We start from the raw sequence: 13,749 nt of genomic DNA, 5'->3' as shown, positions 1-13,749 counted from the left end.
GACATCATGTGAATTTTACAGTGTTGAGTCGTGACGGAGCTCTAGGACAATCAGGACGGAGGCTGATGCTGGAGGCAGAGTGGGGGAAGCAACGTGAGACAGCCTGGATTGAAAAAGAACGTGTATTGGATGAAAACCTGTGGAAGAAGAAGTATTTGAGTTTTCAAAAGTGGTTTAGTGGAATTCTGAATGATTTTCTTTTGAGTGTGTTGTCGTGCTTTGATATCTTGACATGAACAGGTTTGGACTGGTGTGTTTGAAGGCTACTGAAAGTTTGTTTTGGGTTTGATGAGATAAATCCAGAGAAGAAAAACAAGGAAGCCGAGCCTGAGAAGAGCTGTAGCATTGCAGAGAAACATTTACCCCAACTGAAAATCCATCTGGGTTCACCGTGTTGTTTTCAAAAAACAAAAAAGAGAGTGCACTGCTTTGAAATCAGATGTGTGGACCAGGAAGTTAGGAGGCTGCAGGTTGTGAGTCCATCTGGGAGCGTTTTTATTCACGTCGCATCTCAAGAAGAATATTGAGTGCAAGCAGATCCAAATCAAGAGAGACTTTGTGTTTTACGGTGGCCTGTATGGGCCAAACAGAGCCGTGCTCACTCCTGTGAACACTCTGGCACGCGGCTGGTTGCTGTTTGTCGGCGTTGTGTATTAAGAGAATTTAAGGCATTATGTTTATAAATGATTTCTGTTTTTGCAAAGAGAAGGAGATTGGTTCCTTGTTTAAAGAAAAGGTCTAAAAGTTGGCTTTTATATAAATGTATATTACAATAAAACAAAGCAAAAACAAACAAAAATAGAAAAACTAAAGAATAAAAAACAACAAAACACGACTTTTTAGTTGTAAATTAATAACACGTTGTTTGGGAAGCACATTTCATTTGATAAAGACTCACCATGTTTGTAAACCACAAATAACCACCTGTAACTTAAACGTGTCACATCCAGGTTCACCTATTTATATTTTGTATTTGTCAAAAAGGTTAAAGGACAGAAGTGTAGCTACCTTCTTCATTAGGAGGGTGGGTTTGTGTTCAACTGCTCCTGCATCACTAACAGTAGACTTTTGGGGGGGAATGGGGGTGACGTATGTTTTTTCTCCTCGTGCACTTACAGAACATTTAACCACCACAACCCCACCTTCTCTGCTGCATCTTTAACGCCGTTAAGTCGTGAGCATGAAGAAAATCTTTACAGATGTTTATATTCTATGTTTCTTTCCAAGTGCCAGTTTTTTTCGTGGTGTCATTGAATACGAGCTAATTCATTCATGTGCAGGGGTGGCTGATGGATGTGGGTGGAGACTCAAGCACTGAAGCATCATGGGTGGTCTCATAGTATATATTTTTACAGTGGGTGAAGAGCGGGACGTTGGGATGCATCATGACATTCCCGTTGGAGAGGATCTGACCCGGCTTGGTTCCACTCGTGCATCTACCACTCGAGGCGAACGGCATGTGCCTGCGTTGAAGTCCGATTTTCGTTTCTCTTTGTGACGTATGTGACTTTGTAAAGCTTGCATATTTTACGGTGTTTACAAAGATGTACGTTGTGGTTAAAACTCAATCAACTATGAACATGAAAAAGTTACTGTTTATTAACTTCAGATTTCTAAAGATGGGTCAAAAGTGTCGTAACACCCAGCATCCCTTTTGTGTGTCCTGGACATCGACGTGTGTGACTGTCTCTCTAAAATGCACTACGCCGTACCACAACCAAAGGATCTGGAGTTGTGTTCACATGAATTCAGAATAAAACCGACGTCTTGGTTTTTGTGGATGTGAAGAACCAAGAACCTCACAACTGTGCTGTAAAATACCCGGACACACATGGAATCAAACAAACCTACCTGTGTAGACAGGACTGATTCAAGACCGTCAAACTAAAGTAACTGAGTAGCAGATGTGTTTGTACCTATCATGTGCCTTAATCTTTTCCATGGTAGATCAAGATAAATGTGTTTTATATAACTCCATTCCACCCCCTCGACTGTCTGTTCGCCTCCCCTCTCCTCCTCCTCCTCCTTCCCCATCAATGTCACACTTTGCCCCCACCCCCTATGTAGTTTAGACTGTTGGCAGGTTTCTGCTTTATTACATTGTATTATAAACTTTTAAGGAGGTAGTCATTTGAGAAATGGGTTTGATTTTTTAGAGGAGTGAGGTGTTAATGCTTTCGTAGCGAGCAGAAGCAATGCCGCAGTGACAGAATGTACTATGTGAAATTTACTAATACCCAGAGGCAAATATTACGCTTGTTAAACATAATGGAAAAATACCGGTTTGTAGAGTATACATTTGGTGTGTTTTCAATAAATCATGCCTGGAAAGAATGTGTCATCTGTCTCTGTGTTGTTCTTGATTCACACACACACACACACGTATCCTTGTGTGGACCCTTCCTTGACTAACCCATACCCTGACCAATAAGAAAAGGTAACACCATATCTCTAAAACCAAGTGTTGGGGTTTTCTGCACTGTGTGGAAATGTCCACATTAAAAGCCAAAATTTGTCCAATTAAAAGCATAAAGACAAGCACACACACATTCACACACACACACACACACACACGTCCTTGATTTGCAACCAAAAATTTCAACTGTGGTGATTTGAACTATCCCTAAAGATCTGATTATCACCAGTTGAATAAATCTGGTGTGATAGGCCTCTGATTTTGCAACAGAAACAACAGAGAACCAGGGACAAAGATCTGGATAAAACTGGCAGGTTTGTCTCATTCTGTTAGGACGGCCTCGTTTGATTTTCAGTGGTTTGTTTTGTAAAAGCGCTATCAGGGTATGGATTTGGCAACTTAAGTTATTTAACCCTCCCACTGTCCTAATGGGTGTGACCCCATGAGGAAAGTTGACCATTGAGCAGGATTGATGGTTTATCCCTTGAGGTCCATGTGGCAGGGGTGAGGAGTGAGCACCTCACCCCTGCCACATGGACCTCAAGGGATAAACCATCAATCCTGCTCAATGGTCAACATTCCTCGCGGGGTCACCCATAAAGACAGTGGGAGGGTTAGGTATGATTTGAACATTTAGAAATGTAGGGAAGATTGGGAGTTTTTGCCCTCCAGTGTCTGAAAGCTGGTACTACACGTTTGATCTTTTTAGCCATTTAGAAGAAAAGATTTAGCTTTCTTATCCTAATGAAGCTTTAAAAAAGCTTCCCTGTTTTGTAGCTACCTGCTATTAGTTCCTGCTTTTACTTGATTTAATCTTGTTGGACATAGATAATAAAAATAAATTTGCTGAATTTTAGCAGTAGTGTAATTGAAGATGTTCTGACTTTCCTGTTATTTAGATGAACTATGCTATTAACACAAATTTAAAACCTATTTTATTTTAAGTGGTATTTTTTATTTTGAAGACATCTACAGGAAGTGCTGTTAATTATTTTTATATGTATTTATTTATTTGCATGAACGCTTCCTGTAAGTAAGTAGTGTATGTGTGCTCTAAAGGAGATGGGGACCAAATACAGAAACCAGAACTCCTCAGTCTCTATGTGCTTCATAGATGCATCCATGGCATTTGATAGAGGTAACCATAGGAAACTATTCATAAAGCTGCTGCAAAGAGGTGTCTCAAGGTACACTGCACACATCCTGGTTTATTGGTACGGTCAACAAATATTACCCTTTGTCCCCGTTGTTGTTTTATTGTTTACGGAGCCATTAGCAATTGCAATAAGAAAAGAGGGAGCGATTAAAGAGGTGGAAGCAGGTGGTAGAGAACATAAACTTTTTCTTTACGCAGATGATATTCTTTATTTGATTTCAGAGCCAACATCTTCTACCCAGGCTCTTCTTGACAAAGTTGATTTATTCTCTCAAATTTCGGGTTATAAAGTTAATTGGCATAAGTCAGAGGCTATGGCCATTTCTAGAGCTTGTTATTCTACCATGGTGAGTGCAGGGAATTTTAAATGGCTCTCTTCCGGGATGAAGTATTTAGGGGTTAAACTGTGTGCTAATATAACAGATATAATGCACATTAATATGGATCCTCTCCTTATTAAGATAAAGTACAGTCTGGAGAAATGAAAAGCACTCAATTTAACATTATGGGGAAACATTCTTACCATTAAAATGGTGATTGTGCCACAATTTAATTATTTGTCAATGATGCTTCCGATTTCAATAAGTGACGAGTACTATTCTCAATATAATCAGATGGTAAAGGAATATCTATGGAATGGAAAGAAACCAGGGATAAATCAACAAAAACTGTATGTAACAAGAAGGGATGGGGGTCTTGCTTTGCCAAATGTGGAGCTGTATAACATTGCCTTTGAAGTGGCTAAATTAACAAACCATTGTGGTAAAGAGGACACTTATTTAGGATGGGTAGGTATAGAAAAATAATTTACTGCCCCCTTTTGGCCTTTAGAAGCTTTGTCACAAAAAAAAGCTCAAAAGAAGGAAGCTGAGTATAAAGAGAAAAATCCAATATTACAGCATTCTAAAAATATTTGGATCAAACTCCACAAGTGGTTAAAGATATCCCAGTATAAACAACTATATTCATCAATTTGGTATAACCCAGCAATAAGGGTGGGAAAGGAAGTCATCTGTTGGAATACGTGGAGAGAGAGGGGCATGAGAAAATTAGAGGATCTAATCGAGTACAAAAGAGTGAAATCTTATCAGGACTTGAGGCTACAATTTAACGTGGATAGTATGGGTAATTTATGGAGATATTTCCAAATAAGAAGTAGCTTGGACAGTTTAGTTAAGGGGTTGCCTGAAGAGGACAATGTTGTACAGCTCTATTTAAAATTAGCAGAAAAGTATCAGTCAGCATCTATGTTTTATAAGATGTCAGCCAAAGTATTATATGGAAATTATGATGGCTTAAGGCATGTTTGGCAGAGGGATTTAAGCATAAGGTTGGATAGAGATTCATGGCAAAGGATAATGTCCAATATGGGATGGTTTACCAGGGAAGCACGAGGAAAGCTGACACATAAGATAATCCATAGATATTATTATACACCAGTTTGTCTTTATAAAATGGGTTTAATGAAGAATAATTTATGCTGGAAATGTAAAAGGCAGCAAGGTACTTTTATTCATTCTATGTGGTCATGCTATGTTGTTCAACCTTTTTGGACAAAATATTGAACACAATGCAAGAGTGGTTGGGTATACCGCTCCCGGAGACTGCTCGACTTTGTTTATTAGGAGACTTATCGTGTGTTATACAGTTGTGGTCAGAAGTTTACACTTGTAAAAAATATAATATAATGGCTCTACTGAGTGTCCCGTTATTTCTAAAACTCTGATTTTTCTCTGATAGAGTGATTGGAACAGATACTTCTTTGTCACAAAAAACATTCATGAAGTTCGGTTCTTTAATGTCTTTATTATGGGTTAACAGAGAAAAGTGATCACATTTGCTGGGTCACAAATATACATACAGCAGTGCTAATATTTGGTTACATGTCCCTTAGCCATTTTCACTTCAATTAGGCGCTTTTGGTAGCCATCCACAAGCTTCTGGCAAGCTTCTGGATGAATCTTTGACCACTCCTGACAGAATTGGTGAAGTTCAGTTAAATTTGATGGCTTTCTGACATGGACTTGTTTCTTCAGCACTGTCCACATGTTTTCAATGGGGTTTAAGTCAGGATTTTGGGAAGGCCATTCTAAAACCCTTATTCTAGCCTGATTTAGCCATTCCTTTACCACTTTTGATGTGTGTTTGGGGTCATTGTCCTGTTGGAACACGCAACTGCGCCCAAGACCCAACCTTCGTGCTGATGATTTTAGGTTATGTTGAAGAATGTGAAGGTAATCCTCCTTCTTCATTATCCCATTTACTCTCTGTAAAGCACCAGTTCCATTGGCAGCAAAACAGCCCCACAGCATAACATTCCCACCACCATGCTTGACTGTAGGCATGGTGTTCTTGGGGTTAAAGGCCTCACCTTTTCTCCTCCAAACATATTTCTGGGCATTGTGGCCAAAAAGCTCAATTTTTGTTTCGTCTGACCACAGAACTTTCCTCCAGAAGGTCTTATCTTTGTCCATGTGATCAGCAGCAAACTTCAGTCGAGCCTTAAGGTGCCGCTTTTGGAGCAAGGGCTTCCTTCTTGCACGGCAGCCTCTCAGTCCATGGAGATGCAAAACACGTTTGACTGTGGACAATGACACCTGTGTTCAAGCAGCTTCTAATTCTTGGCAGATCTGCTTTTTGGTGATTCTTGGTTCACTCTTTACCCTCCTGACCAATTTTCTCTCAGCAGCAGGTGATAGCTTGCGTTTTCTTCCTGATCTTGGCAGTGATGAAACAGTGCCTTATACTTACAAACAATTGTTTGCACTGTTGCTCTTGGGACCTGCAGCTGCTTTGAAATGGCCCCAAGTGACTTTCCTGACTTGTTCAAGTCAATAATTCACTTTTTCAGATCCATGCTGAGCTCCTTTGACTTTCCCATTGTAGCGTTTGTGGGCGTTTGTATCCAATGAGCCCTATTTACCTGGCCTAAGAGAAGTCACCCGCTGGAGTCACTCATAATCACTCACAAGAAGTTAAGAGGCCATGCTATGAAGCTCAGTTCACTGATACGTTTCTAAGTCACCAAAATTGCTAGTTCATGTTGCTGTATGTATATTTGTGACCCAGCAAATGTGATCACTTTTCTCTGTTAACCCATAATAAAGACATTAAAGAACCAAACTTCATTAATGTTTTTTGTGACAAAGAAGTATCTGTTCCAATCACTCTATCAGAGAAAAATCAGAGTTTTAGAAATAACGGGACACTCAGTAGAGCCATTATATTATATTTTTTACAAGTGTATGTAAACTTCTGACCACAACTGTACAACGGCAGGGGCCCTGGCTCTTACAGGTTTTATTTCAGAAGCTAGAGTCATACTGCGTAAATGGAAAAGTTTTGAGGCACCTGTTTACAGAGACTGGATAATAACGATGACGAAGATTGCATCTTATGAATTATTAATTGCTAAAAGGAAGGGAAAACAAGACTCACATTTTGATACCTGGAATGCATTTTTGTTTTTTATTGGTAAAAAGATAGTTGGACAGCATGTTTTGAAATTATTATGAATTGTGGTTGTGTGTGGTTTTCAGCTAGCCTGTGCTGTAAGGGGGGTGGGTTATTTTTGTATTTCGTTTTTGTTTGTGTGTAAAAAAATTGGAAAACTTAATAAAAAAACTTAAATAACAACAAATGTTACAGATAAATAGGGCAACAGTATCTCAGAGCCATTTAAGGTCAGTAACGGAGTCATTCTATCTCCTCTTCCTTTTAACCTGTGTAACGTCACGAAATGGCCTGATTATGAGATCTCACAGGTCAAATGCACAGCCAGGTCAACTTACTCTGGTTATGACATCCTACAGTATCTTTTCCCCTAACAGGAGACTCAAAGTCTGCATGTAGTCTCTTTAATCAGAGCCTACTTCCTCACACCAGCTGGAAATAAATGATAAACAATAAACATTTTCTCCTCCAAGGTCCCTCACAGAGAAATAAACTCCTTAATTCCCAGATGGAAGAAGAAAAGGAGATTTTATATTAAAAATAATCATTGAATGAACTTTTGTTATTGCTAATTATAAATAATGAAATGTTTCATCGATTTGTGTTTAATGACATATGATTAGCATGTTTATTTGTTTATTTGACGAGGTCATAACATTTGCACTCACAAGTAAAGTTAGGTTAATGCATGACACATAAGTTAACCGTTTGCCTAGATTCGGAGTCTCCATCACAGAGGGCATGTTCTGAGATGCTTGGTAACATCCTCAGCGTGCCAACTTCTGGTTGGCTATTCAAGATAACATCAATCCATTAAAACTAGTTTTACTCTGGTTTGTCCCTGAGTTCAACTTCAGACAAAACAGTTCGAACAGCTCAACAGTTCGAGTGTTTTAGGAGAGCAAGCTTTAGACCGGCCATCTTTAGCAGACCTCTTTAACCAAGGATTTTGACACATTGTCAAAACCTTAAACCTTTTTTGCACCTGCGAAGCTGAAACAACAAGATAGTTTCCTGCAGAACAAAGCAGACTCAAAACTCCTTCAGAGTTATTTTTAAGACGCTTGGTTTCATTCATCTATCGTTGTGACCCGGAGACATCTGAGGACTGATTTGGTCGCATCGAGGTTTCTCTACGAACCAGGTGCAGTGGGGTCGTCGGCTCCTGGACATCTCGGATCCAAACGGGGTCTCCAAACGGGTGAGGTAGAGCACAGCAAGATAGCATCTGCATGTGGTTTTGATAATAACAACTTATAGCTTAACGCAAACCAAATTCTTTTATATCCACAACTCAGCTCTGAGAACGGAGATTCTGAATACATTATATTCACACATAGATTCCAGACTATCCTTTAGTTCACATCCACTCACAGTAAATAAGAGTTTAAACCACTTGTCAAGTCTTAAATGTTTGTAAATAAATTCTTACTTTGTTTATAAACCTGACTCTTTCTTGAATCAAAGGGAAGTCTGTACAATCCCTTAATGAATAAAATAATGCTAGGATCTTCTAATTGATCATCCTAAAACCAAGCAGTTTCATGAGCCGGGGTGAAAACTCCTCATTCACCTTCCCATCTTTGAGTCTCTTGCCAGGAGAGGGAGTGCCCAGCTGTTCCGATCAGCAATCAGCGGGGTGTTTCCTACTGAAGGTGGATGGAGGACACAATTCGACGCCGGAAGATTGCCTCAGCTTGGTAGTACCCAGCCACTCGAGTTTATCTCTAGGATCTCTAGGATTATTGTTACTTGTAGTGTTTTTGCTCTAGGTATTTTAGATTTTTGGAATTTTTGCTAACTGCCAGGAGCTGACTCTGAATTATTTCCCTCCTTCAGTATTCCTGTGTTCTCTGGTCACTACGTTTTGGATACTTGCCTCAGGACTCCAGGATTTTGGATACACAGAACACTGGACCCACTCACCGATATCCATAAACTCTCCTCTGTCATCACTACTCAGTGCCCCCATCCACCAGGACACCCCACTTATCTCTCCCCCGGCTTTCAACCTGCTCCCTCCTCCAGCCAGCAACTCACATCCTACTGTATGTTCTGCTGAACTATTCTGACCAGAAATGAACTTCAGAAACTAAGACTTTTGCTCACCAGTGTTCTCCCTCCTCCAGACGCAGAGCTCCCGTAGCTTTGCCAGCCACAGACAATTCTGTGCATCCTCAGTTTCCTTTTTCAATTTTTTTTCAATTCAAGTTTATTTATATAGCGCCAAATCACGACAAGAGTCGCCTCAAGGCACTTAACATAATAAAAATTCCAATTCAGGTCAGTTCATTAAGCCAATCAGAAATATTTTTTCCTATATAAGGAACCCAGCAAATTGCATCAAGTCACTGACTAGTGTCAGTGACTTTACAGCAATCCTCATACTAAGCAAGCATAAAGCGACAGTGGAGAGGAAAACTCCCTTTTAACAGGAAGAAACCTCCAGAGAATCCTGGCTCAGTATAAGCAGTCATCCTCCACGACTCACTGGGGATCGAGAAGACAGAGCAGACACGCGCGCGTGCGCACACACACACACACGCACGCACGCACGCACGCACGCACGCACACACACACACACACACACACACACACACACAGACTAGTAATGTGTCTATAGTTATATTGTGATGTCTTAGTAAATATTCTATTTGGTGAAAGATAAACTTTATTGTATTTTTATTATTTTATTTATTTTTATTTTCTGTAAATTTATTTTATTTTTACCCCGTTCTTGGTCTGTGTTGTGTTCTGCATGTCTTGGGTTAGGTGTCTTCCCCCAAACATGACAAGCAGGGGATAATCTATAATATTTATTTAGATTATCACAGCTATTGGTCCCAAGTAGTGGTAGTAATATAAAGAGCTTTTCAAGCAATTTACTTAACCCAATTTATCCTCTATCATCATTACACCTGTATATGGATGACTTACCAGGACTGGCTGTGCAGCTGGGGGTGTTGTCATAAACCATCTGATGTATGCAGTGGTTCTAAATCTACAGCAGTTACTGACATCTGTTCCGACTATGGAGTAGAACACAACATATAATGCCACTAAAAGTGTGGTTATGATTTGCTGGGCCAAGGAGGACAAGCAAATGAAGTTTCCAGATGTGTATCTGTCAGACTCAGTGATTGGCGTCACCAACAAAAGCCAACTATCTTGGTCACATCACAGAGGACTGAGAGATGATGATATGTGCAGGCAGTGCCGTATGTTATATGCTCAGGGAAATGCTCTCGCTCCTAAGTTTGGGTCTTGTTCTGATAAAGTAAAGATAACCTTATTTGAGGCTTATTGTACACAGCTTTACATGACCCATTAATTAACAACAAGAAATGGAGACTTCCAGGCTGCAGGTTGCCTATAATGATGCTCTGTGTTTGATACTGAGGAACCCTACATCAGTGGTTCCCAAACTTATTTAGCCACGCACCCCCTTCTATGTCCCGATCATGTTGACGCACCCCCCAGCCCCACATCAGGGCATGGCTATATATCAAAATCAGAATAAGCTTTATTGCCAGCGCTCCAGCAACCCAGAGCATAGGAACTTGCCTCCGCAAACACAACCTGACCAAGGTTAAACACACACACCTGTAGACAAAACAGGTACAGGCAGTCCACGAGAGCAGCCAGAGCGGCGCTCATACAGCCAGAACGGTGCTCATATGTATATATATGTAGTTTTTGGGACATGGAACGTCACCTCGCTGGCGGAGAAGGAGCCGGAGCTTGTGGCAGAGGTTGAGCGGTACCGGCTAGATATAGTCGGACTCACCTCGACACATTGCATTGGCTCTGGAACCCGAGACCTGGAGAGGGGTTGGACACTCTACTTTGCTGGAGTTGCTCCGGGTGAGAGGCGGAGGGCTGGGGTTGGCTTTTTGTTAGCTCCGAGACTCTCTGCCTGTGTGTTGGGGTTTACCCCGGGGGACAAGAGGGTAGCTTCCTTGCGCCTTCGGGTCGGGGAACGGGTCCTGACTGTTGTTTGTGCTTATGGGCCAAATATCAGTTCAGAGTACCCACCCTTTTTGGAGTCCCTGGGACGAGTGCTCGATAGTGCTCCATCAGGGGACTCCATTGTCCTGCTGGGGGACTTCAATGCTCACGTGGGCAATGACAGCTTGACCTGGAGGGGTGTGATTGGGAGGAACGGCCCACCTAATCTGAACTCGAGCGGTGTTTTGTTATTGGACTTCTGTGCAAGCCGCAGTTTGGCCATAACAAACACCATGTTCGAACATAAGGATGCCCACCGGTACACTTGGTACCAGGGCAGCCTAGGTCACAGGTCGATGATAGATTTTGTAGTCGTATCATCTGACCTGCGGCCGTATGTTTTGGACACCCGAGTGAAGAGAGGGGCGGAGCTGTCAACTGATCACCACCTGGTGGTGAGTTGGATCAGATGGCAAGGGAACATGCCGCGTAGACCTGGCAGACCCAAACGCATAGTGAGGGTCTGCTGGGAACGCCTGGCAGAAGAACCTGTCAAGACGGTCTTCAACTCCCACCTCCGGCAGAGCTTTGACCACGTCCTGAGAGCAGTGGGGGACATTGAGTCCGAGTGGGCCTTGTTCCACTCTGCGATTGTCGAGGCGGCTGTTGCTAGCTGTGGCCGTAAGGTGGCCGGTGCCAGTCGTGGTGGCAACCCCCGTACCCGCTGGTGGACACCAGAGGTTCGGGGAGCCGTCAGGCTGAAGAAGGAGGCCTACAGGGCGTGGCTGGTCTGTGGGTCTCCGGAGGCAGCAGACAGGTACCGGACAGCCAAGCGGGGTGCAGCAGTGGCAGTTGCCGAGGCAAAATCTCGGGCGTGGGAGGAGTTTGGTGAGGCCATGGAGAAAGACTATCGATCGGCTCCAAAGAGGTTCTGGCAAACTGTCCGGCGCCTCAGGAGAGGAAGGCAGCAACTCGCTCACACTGTTTACAGTGGGGATGGGGAGCTGCTGACGTCAACTGAGGCTATAGTCGGACGGTGGAAGGAATACTTTGAGGAGCTCCTCAATCCCACCAATGCGCATTCCGAGGAGGAACCAGAGCTGGGAGGCCTGGGGATGGACTGTCCGATCTCGGGGGCAGAAGTTGCTGAGGTAGTCAAACAACTACACAGCGGCGGAGCCCCGGGGGCGGATGAGGTTCGTCCTGGGTATCTCAAGGCTATGGATGTTGTAGGGCTGTCATGGTTGACACGTCTCTACAACATTGCGTGGTCATCGGGGGCAGTTCCTAGGGAGTGGCAGACCGGGGTGGTGGTCCCCATCTTTAAGAAGGGTGACCTGAGGGTGTGTTCCAACTATAGGGGGATCACACTCCTCAGCCTCCCTGGAAAGGTCTACGCCAAGGTACTGGAGAGGAGGGTCCGATCGATAGTTGAATCTCAGATAGAGGAGGAGCAATGTGGTTTTCGTCCTGGCCGTGGAACTGTGGACCAGCTCTATACCCTTGCAAGGGTGATGGAGGGGGCATGGGAGTTTGCCCAACCAATCCACATGTGTTTTGTGGATTTGGAGAAGGCTTATGACCGTGTCCCCAGGGGCACCCTGTGGGGGACACTCCAGGAGTATGGGGTGGGTGGCTTTCTGTTAAGGGCCATTCAGTCCCTTTACCAGAGGAGCGTGAGTTTGGTCCGCATAGCCGGTAGTAAGTCGGACCTGTTCCCAGTGAGGGTTGGACTCCGCCAGGGCTGCCCTTTGTCACCGGTTCTGTTCATCACTTTTATGGACAGAATTTCTAGACGCAGCCGTGGTGTGGAGTGTGTCGAGTTTGGTGGCAGGAGAATCTCGTCTCTGCTTTTTGCGGATGATGTGGTCCTCCTAGCTTCATCCAGCTCTGACCTTCAGCTCTTGCTGGGTAGGTTCGCGGCCGAATGTGAAGCGGCTGGGATGAGGATCAGCACCTCCAAATCTGAGACCATGGTTCTCGACCGGAAAAGGGTGGCTTGCCACCTCCGGGTCGGGGGAGAGGTCCTACCTCAAGTGGAGGAGTTTAAGTATCTCGGGGTCTTGTTCACGAGTGAGGGTAGGAGGGATCGGGAGATCGACAGGCGGATTGGTTCGGCGTCTGCAGTGATGCGGACGCTGAGCCGATCTGTCGTGGGGAAGAGGGAGCTGAGCCAGAAAGCCAGGCTCTCGATTTACCGGTCGATCTACGTCCCAATCCTCACCTATGGTCATGAGCTTTGGGTAATGACCGAAAGAACGAGATCGCGGATACAAGCGGCCGAAATGAGTTTCCTCCGTAGGGTGGCCGGGCTCAGCCTTAGAGATAGGGTGAGGAGCTCGGACATTCGGGAGGGACTCGGAGTAGAACCGCTGCTCCTCCGGATCGAAAGGAGCCAGTTGAGGTGGTTTGGGCATCTGGTCAGGATGCCTCCTGGACGCCTCCCCGGGGAGGTGTTTCGGGCATGTCCTGCCGGCAGAAGGCCCCCGGGTCGACCCAGGACACGTTGGAGAGGTTACATCTCCAATCTGGTCCGGGAACGCCTTGGGGTCCTGCCGGAGGAGCTGGTGGACAAGGCCGGGGAGAGGACGGCCTGGAGCTCCCTAGTTGGGATGCTGCCCCCGCGACCCGGACCCGGATAAGCGGAGGAAGACGAGACGACGAGACGATATATATATATATATATATATATATATATATATATATATATATATATATATATAATCGGACGTCACGCTAAACCAGGGGTCGGCAACCTGTTCCCATCAAAGAGCCA

The sequence above is a fragment of the Nothobranchius furzeri genome, chromosome 17, assembly GCF_043380555.1.
Source record: "Nothobranchius furzeri strain GRZ-AD chromosome 17, NfurGRZ-RIMD1, whole genome shotgun sequence".
Taxonomy (NCBI): domain Eukaryota; kingdom Metazoa; phylum Chordata; class Actinopteri; order Cyprinodontiformes; family Nothobranchiidae; genus Nothobranchius; species Nothobranchius furzeri.
Note: the sequence above shows the minus strand (reverse complement) of the source record.